This window comes from Gymnogyps californianus, chromosome Z, assembly GCF_018139145.2.
Source record: "Gymnogyps californianus isolate 813 chromosome Z, ASM1813914v2, whole genome shotgun sequence".
Classification (NCBI taxonomy): Eukaryota; Metazoa; Chordata; class Aves; order Accipitriformes; family Cathartidae; genus Gymnogyps; species Gymnogyps californianus.
In genome coordinates, this window is record NC_059500.1 from 31,969,601 (window position 1) to 31,981,557 (window position 11,957).

Here is an 11,957-nt window from a genome sequence, read left to right on the forward strand (position 1 = left end):
ACGAAATGATAGAGGTTTTGATTCTTGGAGAAGTAAGGAGGGGAGTCAGCAGAACTGCTACCTTGGACATTCTGGAGGGCAGACTTTGGCCTGTGTAGGTGCCTGGTTGACAGAGTCCATTGGGAGGCAGTCCTGAAGGGCAAAGGAGTCCAGGAAGGCTGGACATTCTTCAAGAAGGGTATCTTAAAAGCACAGGAGCAGGCTGTCCCCATGTGCTGAAAGACAAGCCAGCTGGGAAGAAGACTGGCCTGGCTGAACAGAGGGCTTTGGCTGGAACTCAGGGAAAAAAAGCTTATGGTTTTTGGAAGAAGGGGCAAGCCACTCAGGAGGACTAGAAGGAGGTCATGAGGTTATGCAGGGAGAAAATGAGAAGGGCCAAAGCCCAGCTAGAACTTAATCTAGCTATTGTTGTAAAAGACAACAAAAGATGTTTCTATAAATACATTAGCAACAAAAGGAGCACTAAGGAGAATCTCCATCCTTTATTGGATGCGGGGGGAAACATAGTGACACAGGATAAGGAAAAGGCTGAGGTACTTAATGACTTCTTTGCCTCAGTCTTTAATAGTAAGACCAATTGTTCTCCGGGTACTCAGTCCCCTGAGCTGGAAGACAGAGACAGAATGAAGCCCCTATAATCCAAGGGGATATGGTTAGCGACCTGCTACACCACTTAGACACACACGAGTCTACGGGGCTGGATGGGATCCACCCAAGGGTACTGAGGGAGCTGGTGGCAGCGCTCACCAAGCCACGTTCCGTCATTTATCAGCAGTCCTGGCTAACCAGGGAGGTCCCAGTTGACTGGAGGTTAGCAAATGTGATGCCCATCTACAAGAAGGGCTGGAAGGAGGATCCAGGGAACTACAGGCCTGTCAGCCTGACCTTGGTGCCAGGGAAGGTTATGGAGCAGATCATCTTGAGTGCCATCATGTGGCACATACAGGACAAGCAGGCAGGTTTATGAAAGGCAGGTCCTGCTTGACTAAGCTGATCTCTTTCTATGACAAGGTGACCTGCTTAGTGGATGAGGGAAAGGCTGTGGATGTTGTGTACCTGGACTTTAGTAAAGCCTTTGACACCATTTCCCACAGCATTCTCCTGGAGAAACTGGCTGCTCATGGCTTCGATGGGCATACTCTTCGCTGGGTAAAAAACTGGCTGGATGGCTGAGCCCAAAGAGTTGTGGTGAATGGAGTTAAATCCAGTTGGCGGCCAGTCACAAGTGGTGCTCCCCAGGGCTAAGTATTGGGGCCAGTTCTGTTTAATATCTTTATCAAAGATCTGGATGAGGGGATCGAGTGCACCCTCAGTAAGTCTGCAGACAACACCAAGTTGGGCAGGAGAGTTGATCTGCTTGAGGGTGGAAAGGCTCTTCAGAGGGATCTGGACAGGCTGGATCAATGGGCCGAGGCCAACGGTATGAGATTCAACAAGGTTAAGTGCTGGGTCCTGCACTTGGGTCACAACAATGTCATGCAACGCTACAGGCTTGGGGAAGAGTGACTAGAAAGCTGCCTGGCAGAAAGGGACCTGGGGGTATTGGTCGACAGCTGGCTGAATATGAGCCGGCAGTGTGCCCAGGTGGCCAAGAAGGTCAATGGCATCCTGGCTTGTATCAGAAATAGTGTGGCCAGCAGGACTAGGGAAATGATTGTCCCTTTGTACTCGGCACTGGTGAGGCCGTGCCTTGAATACTGTGTTCAGTTTTGGGCCCCCCAAGAAAGACATTGAGGTGCTGGAGCATGTCCAAAGAAGGGCAACGAAGCTGGTGAAGGGCCTAGAGAACAAGTCTTATGAGGAGCAGCTGAGGGAACTGGGGTTGTTTAGTGTGGAGAAAAGGAGGCTGAGGGGAGACCTTATCGCTCTCTACCATTACCTGAAAGGAGGTTGTAGCGAGGTGGGTGTCTGTCTCTTCTCCCAAGTAGCAAGTGATAGGATGAGAGGAAACAGCCTCAAGTTGCACCAGGGGAGGTTTAGATGGGATATTAGGAAAAATTTCTTCACTGAAAGGGTTGTCAAGCAGTGGAACAGGCTGCCCAGGGAAGTGGTTGAGTCACCATCCCCGGAGGTGTTTAAAAGACTTGTAGATGTGATGCTTAGGGACATGGTTTAGTGGTGGACTTGGCAGTGCTAAGTTAATGGTTGGAGTCGATGACCTTAAAGGTCCTTTCCAACCTAAATGATTCTATGATTCTATAATATCAGAAGTACTGGAACTATTTATTAGTGTTTGCCGAAATCTGCTGCTTCCTGCTTGTTGCATCTTTTTTTGCACGATGTGGAACAGTTCTAAGTGGCATACACTTCAGAACTGAAAACTTTGACGTTTTAGAAGTATTACATTTCATAAGAATAGAATCTTTTCAGGGGAATCTTTCATTGATGTGCCAATTTTTAGAATAAATAAAACTATTTTTACAGAATTAGACTATTTGTCTTCAGAGAGTACTGCTTTGAAGAGTATTCTTCAGCAAGAGGAGGTAGGTTAATCTTTGTACAAGGATGCCAAGGAGAATGTGGAGGGAGATCCGATTTGAAAAGAGAAAGTTCTAGTTCCAGGTATGTATCTAAATTTAGAAAAACTGTCACCAGTGCTGTGCTTAGAGAAAAGAAAAAGAAAAAAACTACCCAGGAAATTTCTTGTGCCTGTCTAGTCACATTTCTGTGGTAGTGACCAAAACCATTGAACTCCTCAGTTTGGAATCCAACTTTATAGCAAATGTGTTGTACCTTGACAGCTAAAATGAGTATTTTCTTCAACAGAGAAGAATTTAAAAAAAAAAAAAAAAAAAAGAACCCCCAACTCTTTGGACAAAATAGCAATCGTATTCCTGACATTTTACACTGAAACTCAGTGTACAGGTATAGGTACTTGGAGTGTTCTCTTGCAGGGTGTCTCAGTTTTTTGTAGCTTGGTATCATGGATGTATGGATAAACTTGAAGCTGCCAACTAACTAGTTAATGATCAACCAGTTACTCAGCAACACCAGCAAAAGTTTTATGTCCACAGTTTTTAAAACTTCTCGATGTTTTTTTGAAAAGGTGTAATTGTGTATACTAGATCACAAGAACCATACAGAATTGGATTGTGGTGTGGAACTACATTGCACAACTGTGAAATTCTGGCTGATAACTGGCTACTCTTAGCCCAAATAAATGTGAAAATGTGCTTAGACTAATTCTTTAACAAGTTGACAATTTGAAAGAAAAAAATGGTTTTGTGTTCATTTTGGACTTAAAGATGACAATATTAAAAAAAAAAAAAAAGTTGTTTTTCTTGACTGAACACCTTAAGAGAAATACACATCACACTAAAAATGTATATTGTTGTGAGACAGAACATAAGTTATGCTGAAAGAAATCCCGTTGTAAGCACCATGAAAACAAATCTTCATGTTTAAAGATCTCACAAGCTTGTGAAGGATGGGTGCTCAAAAGAGCTCCATACTGAACAGTTACATGCAAGTGTTCTGAAAACTATTTTTTTATAATACAAAAAAGATAACCAGTTGCTCAGGGTTTAACCTGAATTCTGTGGGAGACTTTAATACAGGCTGTCCAGGATGCCTTAAATACACAATTGCTTCCTAGCTTTCATGCTGATAGTTCTGTATTTCTGCTAAACTTCTCTGTGTGAGATTGGTAAGAATTCCTTATAACTGTTCTGTTCTGGTAAATCATGTCAGATTCAGCAGAACTGCATACGTGAACTAGTTGGCTGTATCTAATTTTGTCATTAGCCTGGTAAAATTAGAAGTAGTTCTCTTGTGCTAATATAAACTAAGGCTTGAAGGAATTGTTTTATCAGCTCAATTCTCGGGCTGGAAGGGACTGTTCCTGATTAATCCAATTGCTGTTCTGGGTCTTCATTTCTATTCAGTATGCCAAACTTCTGTAAAAAGAAATACCTTAAGATGTGATTAATGAACAACCAAAGTTGCTTTAGATGATAAATGTGTTTTGCTTCCCTCTTCTGTATTTTCTCCATTTCATTTTATTGGAAAGAATTGGAGATAGGAGGATATCATATAGACAGTGCCTTCATTTCCAACTTGATTCTTCAGTGTATTATTAGGCAAGACACAGTTGTTCAAGAATTCCAAACATCTGTCTTCTGTAGGAATCTGAATTTGCTCAACATAAGGGCTGTGCTGGAGTCTAACATCTTCCAACAATCTAGACAGTGAATGCAAGCTTTACTCAGAATAAATACTTTTAATTTATAAGGTGAATCCTCATTTCTAAGGTCTAAATGAAGTCTTACAGAGTAGCAACAGAGAAGCAGCATTTGACACTAAGATGAGAATCAAAAATGTGTTGTAAATAGTAATTTGCATTTGTTCTGATAAAACGGCCCCCATTTTCAAAGTCAAATGCCTTTTGTGAAATGTGTGAAAATGTCCAGCAAGGAACAGCTAGCAATATGAACACTGACGGAGAAATACATTAATATTCTCAGGCAAGAAGAGCCTGTTCCACACTGATCTGCAAGTGGGTTTTATCTACACTCAAGAAGTAAGAATATCATGATCAAAATACCATACCAAATAAAAACTGCTGCAACCAAGTTTGATAAACTAGTGCATGCATATGTCCAACAACAACTGTGAAGGAGGAACATAATAGATTGCTAATAGAGGAGGAACAGAATAGGTTGTCCAGATGGAGATCAGTGACGAGTGGTGTCCCTCAGGGGTCTGTATTGCGTATTGGGACCAGTGCTGTTTAATGTGATCGACGACATAGACAGTGCGATCGAGTGCACCCTCAGCAAGTTTGCAGATGACACCAAGCTGAGTGGTACAGTTGACACGCCTGAGGGATGGGATGCCATTCAGAGGAACCTGGACAAGCTCGAGAAGTGGGCCCATGTGAACTTCATGAGTTTCAACAAGACCAAATGCAAGGTCCTGCATCTGGGTCAGGGCAACCCCCGGTGTCAGTACAGGCTGGGGGATGAAGGGATTGAGAGCAGCCCTGTGGAGGACTTGGGGGTACTGGTGGATGGAAAACTGGACATGAGCCAGCAACATGAGCTCACAGCCTGGAAGGTCCACCACATCCTGGGCTGCATAACGAGAAGCGTGGCCAGCAGGTTGAGGGAGATGATTCTGCCCCTCTACTCCGCACTGCTGAGACCCCACCTGGAGTACTGCATCCAGCTCTGGAGTCCCCAGTACAGGACAGACATGGACCTGTTGGAGCGGGTCCAGAGGAAGGCTACAAAAATGATCAGAGGGATGAAACACCTCTCCTATGAGGACAGGCTGAGAGAGTTGGGGTTGTTCAGCCTGGAGAGGAGAAGGGTCTGGGGAGACCTTATTGCAGCCTTTCAATACTTAAAGGGGGCTTATAAGAAAGATGGAGACAGAGTTTTTAGTAGGGCCTGTAGTGATAGGACAAGGGGTAACGGTTTTAAACTAAAGGAGGGTAGATTCAGACCAGATATAAGGAAGAATTTTTTTACAATGAGGGTGGTGAAACACTGGAACAGGTTGCCCAGAGAGGTGGTAGATGCCTCATCCCTGGAAACATTCAAGGTCAGGTTGGACGGGTCTCTGAGCAACCTGATCTAGTTGAAGATGTCCCTGCTTATTGCAGGGGGGTTGGACTAGATGATCTTTAAAGGTCCCTTCCAACCAAACCATTTTATGATTCTTTGATTCTATGAAAAAAAGTTTCTTCAAAGTTGTTGAAGCATGCTGTCAAGGTGGTTGAGACAGCCTTACTGACCCTGGAAGCTGATAGTGCCAGTGGCATGTAGTTCTTATGAAAGGACCCTAAAAGCAAGAAAGGTGCATCTACTTTGTTGTCTTTGGCTGAAAGTTTATCATGCTTTCTGGCATACTTTTCCACAGGATATTATATACAGATTGTTCCTTGTGGTAGTCACTTCAATCAGAGTCACCTTCAGTTTGGTCAGATTTTTTCCTTCCCTTAAAAGAAGACCACTATCAAACAGTTGAATATCAAGGCTGGATTAGATAGTCTTGTGGATTTTTTTTTTTTTTTTGGTTGGGCTTTTTTGGGGCAAATTTGGAATAAAATCACTGAAAGATTTTTTGATCCAAAGCTCTTTGGCACACATTCTGTTTTCTGAAAATTACATCCATTTGTGGTCCTGGGATGTTTATGGAATTACATGGAAGTATTTTTGAGTGTCTGGCAGTGGAATCTGAGTTTACCTTTAAGGCACTTAACAAGAAGATTATGCTGAGCAAGTTCAAGACATGAATTTATGTGGTTCTTCTATTGTTATAGCAGAATGTCAGAAAAATGCAAGGTGAAGAAATGAGTTTTGTATTGAAGAGAGTACAGTTTCATGGCAACTTCTCTCTCACAGGAGTGATTTCTGTAGTTCAAATGTTGTTTGTATGAAAACTTTGCTATCTTTACTTACCAGTCACCCATCATGTACCAAAGCTTGGTTCTGACTCTCCCAAAGTGAGCTGTTGTCCTGCCAAGGAGGTGATTTTTCTTTGGTGTTTGCTTTCTAGCTCATGAAAGGTTAAAACAGCAGGAGAGGCTTAGTGCTTTACTTGATATTTTCAAGATGAGCCAAGGGAAGGAATGGAGCATGGGAGAAAGACCCATCTTTCTGAGCAGCTGCCTTTGTATTAGTTGGGGCATGTTCTTTGGCTTCAATCCAATTATCCAATATATTTTTAGGCCCCTTTAATTCAGTATAGCAGCTGAAAACAAGGAGGAGTAGCTCATGTGGTGTTTAGCTCATAGCAGACCCCACCAGCGGCGCTCAGAACCAGCATGTCAGGAAGAAGGATCAACAGTGAATTGCCCTTTTAACAATAGCCTCTTCTATAGGGTTTGTGGATTTTTTAAATCTATGTAGGCTGCAGAGTCTGATAATATGCAAAGAAGAGCTGGTGACCTTATCACCAAACTCAAATCCAAGTTTTGAAGAAATGTTGCATGGTTCTGAAGATTTACATTCTGATAATTTGGGTATCCTCTCCTGTAACTAGTACACATATGCTTTATTTTTATACTGGACCTTCTGAATTAAAAAGTTCAGGATCAGGTTGGATTCTTCTGAATCCATCTCTCCCAAGCGTAATCCAGATGTCTTGTAGCTGGCTTTGGTTTAGAACTGTCTTGCCAAAAGAATAGTTCCTTAGAAATCAAATGTGATGATTTTTTCATTCCCTTATCTTTACCTAAATCTCCTGCTTATTTCAGACTGAAGCTTTATGTGAGTAAGTTTGGCAGGAACTGGATCATAATGGAGTTTAGAAGCTGAAACACAAAGGCTGTTTAAAAAAAAAGCTTCAATGCTAATAGCTATTAAGTAAGAAGATACAGATGCCAAATGCTAAAGAGTTTACCGAAAACCAACAAAAATTTAGTGCTAAAAGGCTATACTTAAGAAAAGCAGAGAAATTTCAGAAAACAAACCCATGCATTGCTATTGAGAGAAATTGCTGTATATGGACACAGGAAACAAGTTTCCAAATTGTGCATTGCTATGTATGTGTTCTTGTCCTCAAATGCAAACTGAATGGAGCACAAGGTTCATCAGCTTCAGACCAAGCTGAAGCAAGCACACAAAGAGTCTGGACAAATTGGAGTAACTCCTGGAAATGCTGCAGAGCGTGCTATTACTATAGCAAGAGGAGGAAACCTAGACTGCTGTCAGAAATGAACTAGGAATATGGTTATAACACTAGTAAACCTTATTGTTGCTGACCTAAGAGGTGACATGCTGTATTTCTCAGTCTGTAGCTGGTCTATATGGATGTCTATGAAATTAGAACATCAATGCTGTAAGGAAAAGCAATGATTAAGAAGGTCAAGCTGGGTAAGACCCTGGGGATATGTTTGCAGCATGAACTACAAGAATGCGATTGGGCATTTCAAGTTATTAATGAGATGTGCTTCTGATATCTTTAAACAGTGCTGATTTTTTTTTTTTTACCCAGGCTGAAATGATGTGGAGAAGAGTGGGATTATGTTTAAGCAGTTCATTAATGTCAGAAAAAAATAAGTGAGGGTGTTGAACAAGATACTCCTAGTGAAATGCATCCTTGCTTCTTGGTACGCAGTAAAGTAGTCCTGTCAGGCAATACAGAATTTAACCACCTCTAGTGTGGGCAATACGGAGCTTCTCATTGCTTCTCCAAGGGCATCAGACTGATGCAGCTACTAGATCTTATTTATGGTGAAAGTAAAGAGCAAGAAAACTTACAAAAATTATGGGTTGTCTTCAGCACAGAAACTGACTGACTCAGAAAATCAGGACTGCTAGAGAAGAGAGAGAACACTGGCTATCACAAAGGTCTGTAAAATCAAAATTGAACCTGATGCACATGGAATGATTTTCGCATAATACAGCAACTTCAAGTGAAACTGGTAGGTAATGGACCCTGAGCGCTACTACTTAAGTTGCATGATGTATAATTAAGCTGTGGAACTCATTGCCTCAGGTAGAAATGCTAGAAATGGAAAGCAATTAGATAGCAGTTCTGACTCAGGCAGGCCTCAGAGTGTTTTGTCAGACAGTGGAAGAGTGTTATACGTACATTATATAGTACATGCCTGACCTCAGATTTTCTCTAGGCATGTACTCTTGGCATCAACTCTTGGCAGACCCTGTTAGCCAGGGAAAGGTGCAGACAGTCTCCTCCTAGCAAAAATGATGCAGCTGAGGTTCCTGGGAAATTACAGAGATCAGCACCTGGGAAATCACAAGGATCAGCACATCTGCAGTGCGAAGGATTGGCTTCACCCTAGAAAACCCACCTTCCATGACCATGGTGTCTCCCCTACCAGACAAACAAAAGGCTACTGGGCTAGAGAGACCGTTGGGCTGACCTGTGTTGCAGTAGTAGTGTTTATATTTGCTTCTGAAATGTGGGCCCTTGCTCTGTTAGTGTTTCCTCTCTTATAAAATAGAAGTCATTCTTTTGCCTCTGTGCAGTTCATTCTGTTATTTGTAGAATGCTTTCAGGAGCCTAGGCAAAAGGGTATTCTAGATGCATGAATTATTACTATTAGTATTGAGCACGGTTGTTTTGTTGAGGGCTTTTTTCCAGTTGAAAATGGGTTTGACTGAAAGGAAATGTATTTTTGCAAAACTATTGGTGGAACTTGTTTTTAACTCTGGGTAGCAAAGAAAGCCAATAAAACTATTTTTATTTTAAAAAATGGATTTAGTTTTGTGAAAATTATTTTCCCCTTTATTTTAATTAGAAGTAGTATTATTTATGGAAAACTGATGTTTAATTCATCATGGGAAAATGGTAAAGACCTTAAACAAAATGAATCAGTTGCATTGTATCCATTTGCTTAGGTATCGACAGAAAATTTTCTTTGAAGCTGTCATCTCATTCAGAAAGCAGACTTTAAGGTTAATGAAAATTTTCAGCAAATATCTGCTCTGTGCGTAAAATGCGTCCATCTTTTTTTTTTTCAAGCCAAATATGTTTTTGAGAGAATCATCATACTGCAGCTGGAAATTTTCTGTGATAATACAATATTTTGAAATCTTGGGTAGTAGGGAGAAAAATTCTTACCTTTTCAGCGTGTGGTCATGTGGTAATATTACTGATGACTTGCCTTAATTGTTTAGGTTGCAAATGGTTTTATTTCAATACTCTGGTCATAAAAGAGGTTTTGTTATTTTCTGATGTAAGCCACATTAAAATAAGCATTGTTCTTATGTTGGAGAGCCTCAAAAAGCTTCAGGCTGAAAAAAAAAAAAAAAGAATGGTCTAGTCTTATTTACCGCAGTCCTGTCCCTTTTCCCTTCCAATGTTAAGCTGAGGCTAAAAGTACTTGTTTAAGCCTATCACATAGTGCTATTAATAGTGAAAGGGTATTGATTTTTTTAACTTGTACGAACTCATGCTATTCTACTTCTCATTTTATAAGAACAGAGCATCTCAAGCAAGTGGGAAAAGTGTTTGTTTACCTGCCTTGTGGTTGGTGCTATGGAAACATAAACACTCCTGAAAGACAAAGCAAAATGAGAAGTGTTGAAACTGGCATGGATCCAGTGCTAAGTTTCTACCTCAGTAGTGAAGCCTCAGCAACCAGAAGGAACATCAGCAGCAGAGGAAGGCGAGTTTTCTTATTCTTTGGTCCGTGGTGCCCAACGCAAGGGTATTACCTAATGGTTGTCAGGATTGTGACTTGTGTGATATGAGCAGCTATAAAATCTGGGAACCATCTTCCTACGGAGTCAGGGCTGGGAGCTGTGTTTAGCATTCGCTGAACAAGAAGATCGGCCTGGATATGAACAGTGAAAAGCCATGGGTTACCCTCCATGGCTCTCTTGGATCTAATTAGAGAACCCTACCTCTTGTTATGTTTATTTTGTTATGTTTACTGAATCTGAACTATGAAGAGTGCTACAAACCTCTCCTTTAATTGCCTGGTGTTATTTTGCCTCATATTATTATGATTGGTTAGTGGGTGTGCAGAAGTTTTGCTGCTTAGTGTGCTCCTCTTCACACAAAAGTATGCTCTTTCATACAGCCAATAAATGCAGGACTGTTCAGTATGAAGTGAGTGGGTCAGGCGCCTCCAGTGTAACCTGTGAAATAGCCTGAATGCTGTTGTTGAATTGTCTGGAGAGCTTGATGTGAACAGTTTTGCTATTATTCCCAAAGCTCTTTGCCAAAGGAATTACAGATAAACCATGAGAAAGCTTGAGTCAAAATCTCCTTTGATATGACCATCACCAACTGTGATGGCATTCCCATAGCAAAAAAAATCGTCCCCATGTGCCCCAAAAACATTTAAGATGTGTTATAACTAGCAAGATCAAAAAATGCAGATCCTGTTTCCAGCTCTGTGTGATTAGGCATTGGCAGTGCATTGAAGGCTCTAGATTCATCTATGCTCATTTAAAGCTTTAGTGTGAACACTTAACAGAGAATGCTTGGAAAGATGCTGAACGCATTTAATGTTTTATTCCCCTTGGGTGTGCAAATTTCCAAAGTGGCTTTGATAATCTTGGCCTGGAGATCCAGCACTGAGCATATTGTCTGAGGGACTGTGTGTCCTTGGCTCGCAGTCAGGTGAGAAGAGGTGCTGGGTTCTGGGTTTGCATGTGCCTCTGCTTTTAGAAATAATTTGGGAAAGTGGAAGGACAGTTCTCTGGAGCCATTACAGTCTCTTCTGTACATGCATGTTTGGGCACATTTTAAAGCCTTTATTTCCTCAGCCATGAAATCTTCTTTGAGTGGTTGCATTCTGTCTTGTAAGTACTCTATTTAGGGCTTTTCCAACATGTATTTACAAGCCCATATGGATGTGCTGAGGATCCAGCTGGAGAATAGGCCTTGCCGTAGCAATTCCTGGCTCCACTGTACTGTGAACATCTTGCTGCTCATAGGCATTTGGAGGGGGAAGGAGCACAGTGGGAAATGACATCCACAATTCCCAGTGGCATGGACCAAAGCTGGATGCCTAGTGTCCTTTAGAAAGTCTTCCTCTTTCTATGGAATAGGCATTCCTAGTATTTTCTCTGCTGCTAATAAAGCCATGCTACTTCCATCAACACAAAATGTTCGCATTTTACCCTTTCTCTCCGCTCACTGTCATCATCTAAGACAGTTTTTAACCAAAAATAGATTAAACTAACCTGTTCTGTTTTGTATTTGCAGCTTGCCTAGTTAAATGTGTTTCAACTGATGAGCTGTAGCTTGTTAAGCCATGGCAGCCCTTTGTCCACACTCTGACTGGTAGATTTTTAACTGCCTGCTAAATTAAACTGTTCTTTCCACCTTCCCATGGTTATTTTCCTTTATCTCCTTTGATATTCACATTACAAAGTAACAATATCATAATTATTTTTAAAAAGAATGAAATTACTTAGCCTGTGAGACATTCAATCTTAGGAGCTCTAACAACATAGAACGTTGTTGGGTGGCATGCAATAGTGTCATCCTGCAAAATATGGGAGAAAAGTACAAAAGGAATGTGAAAGTAA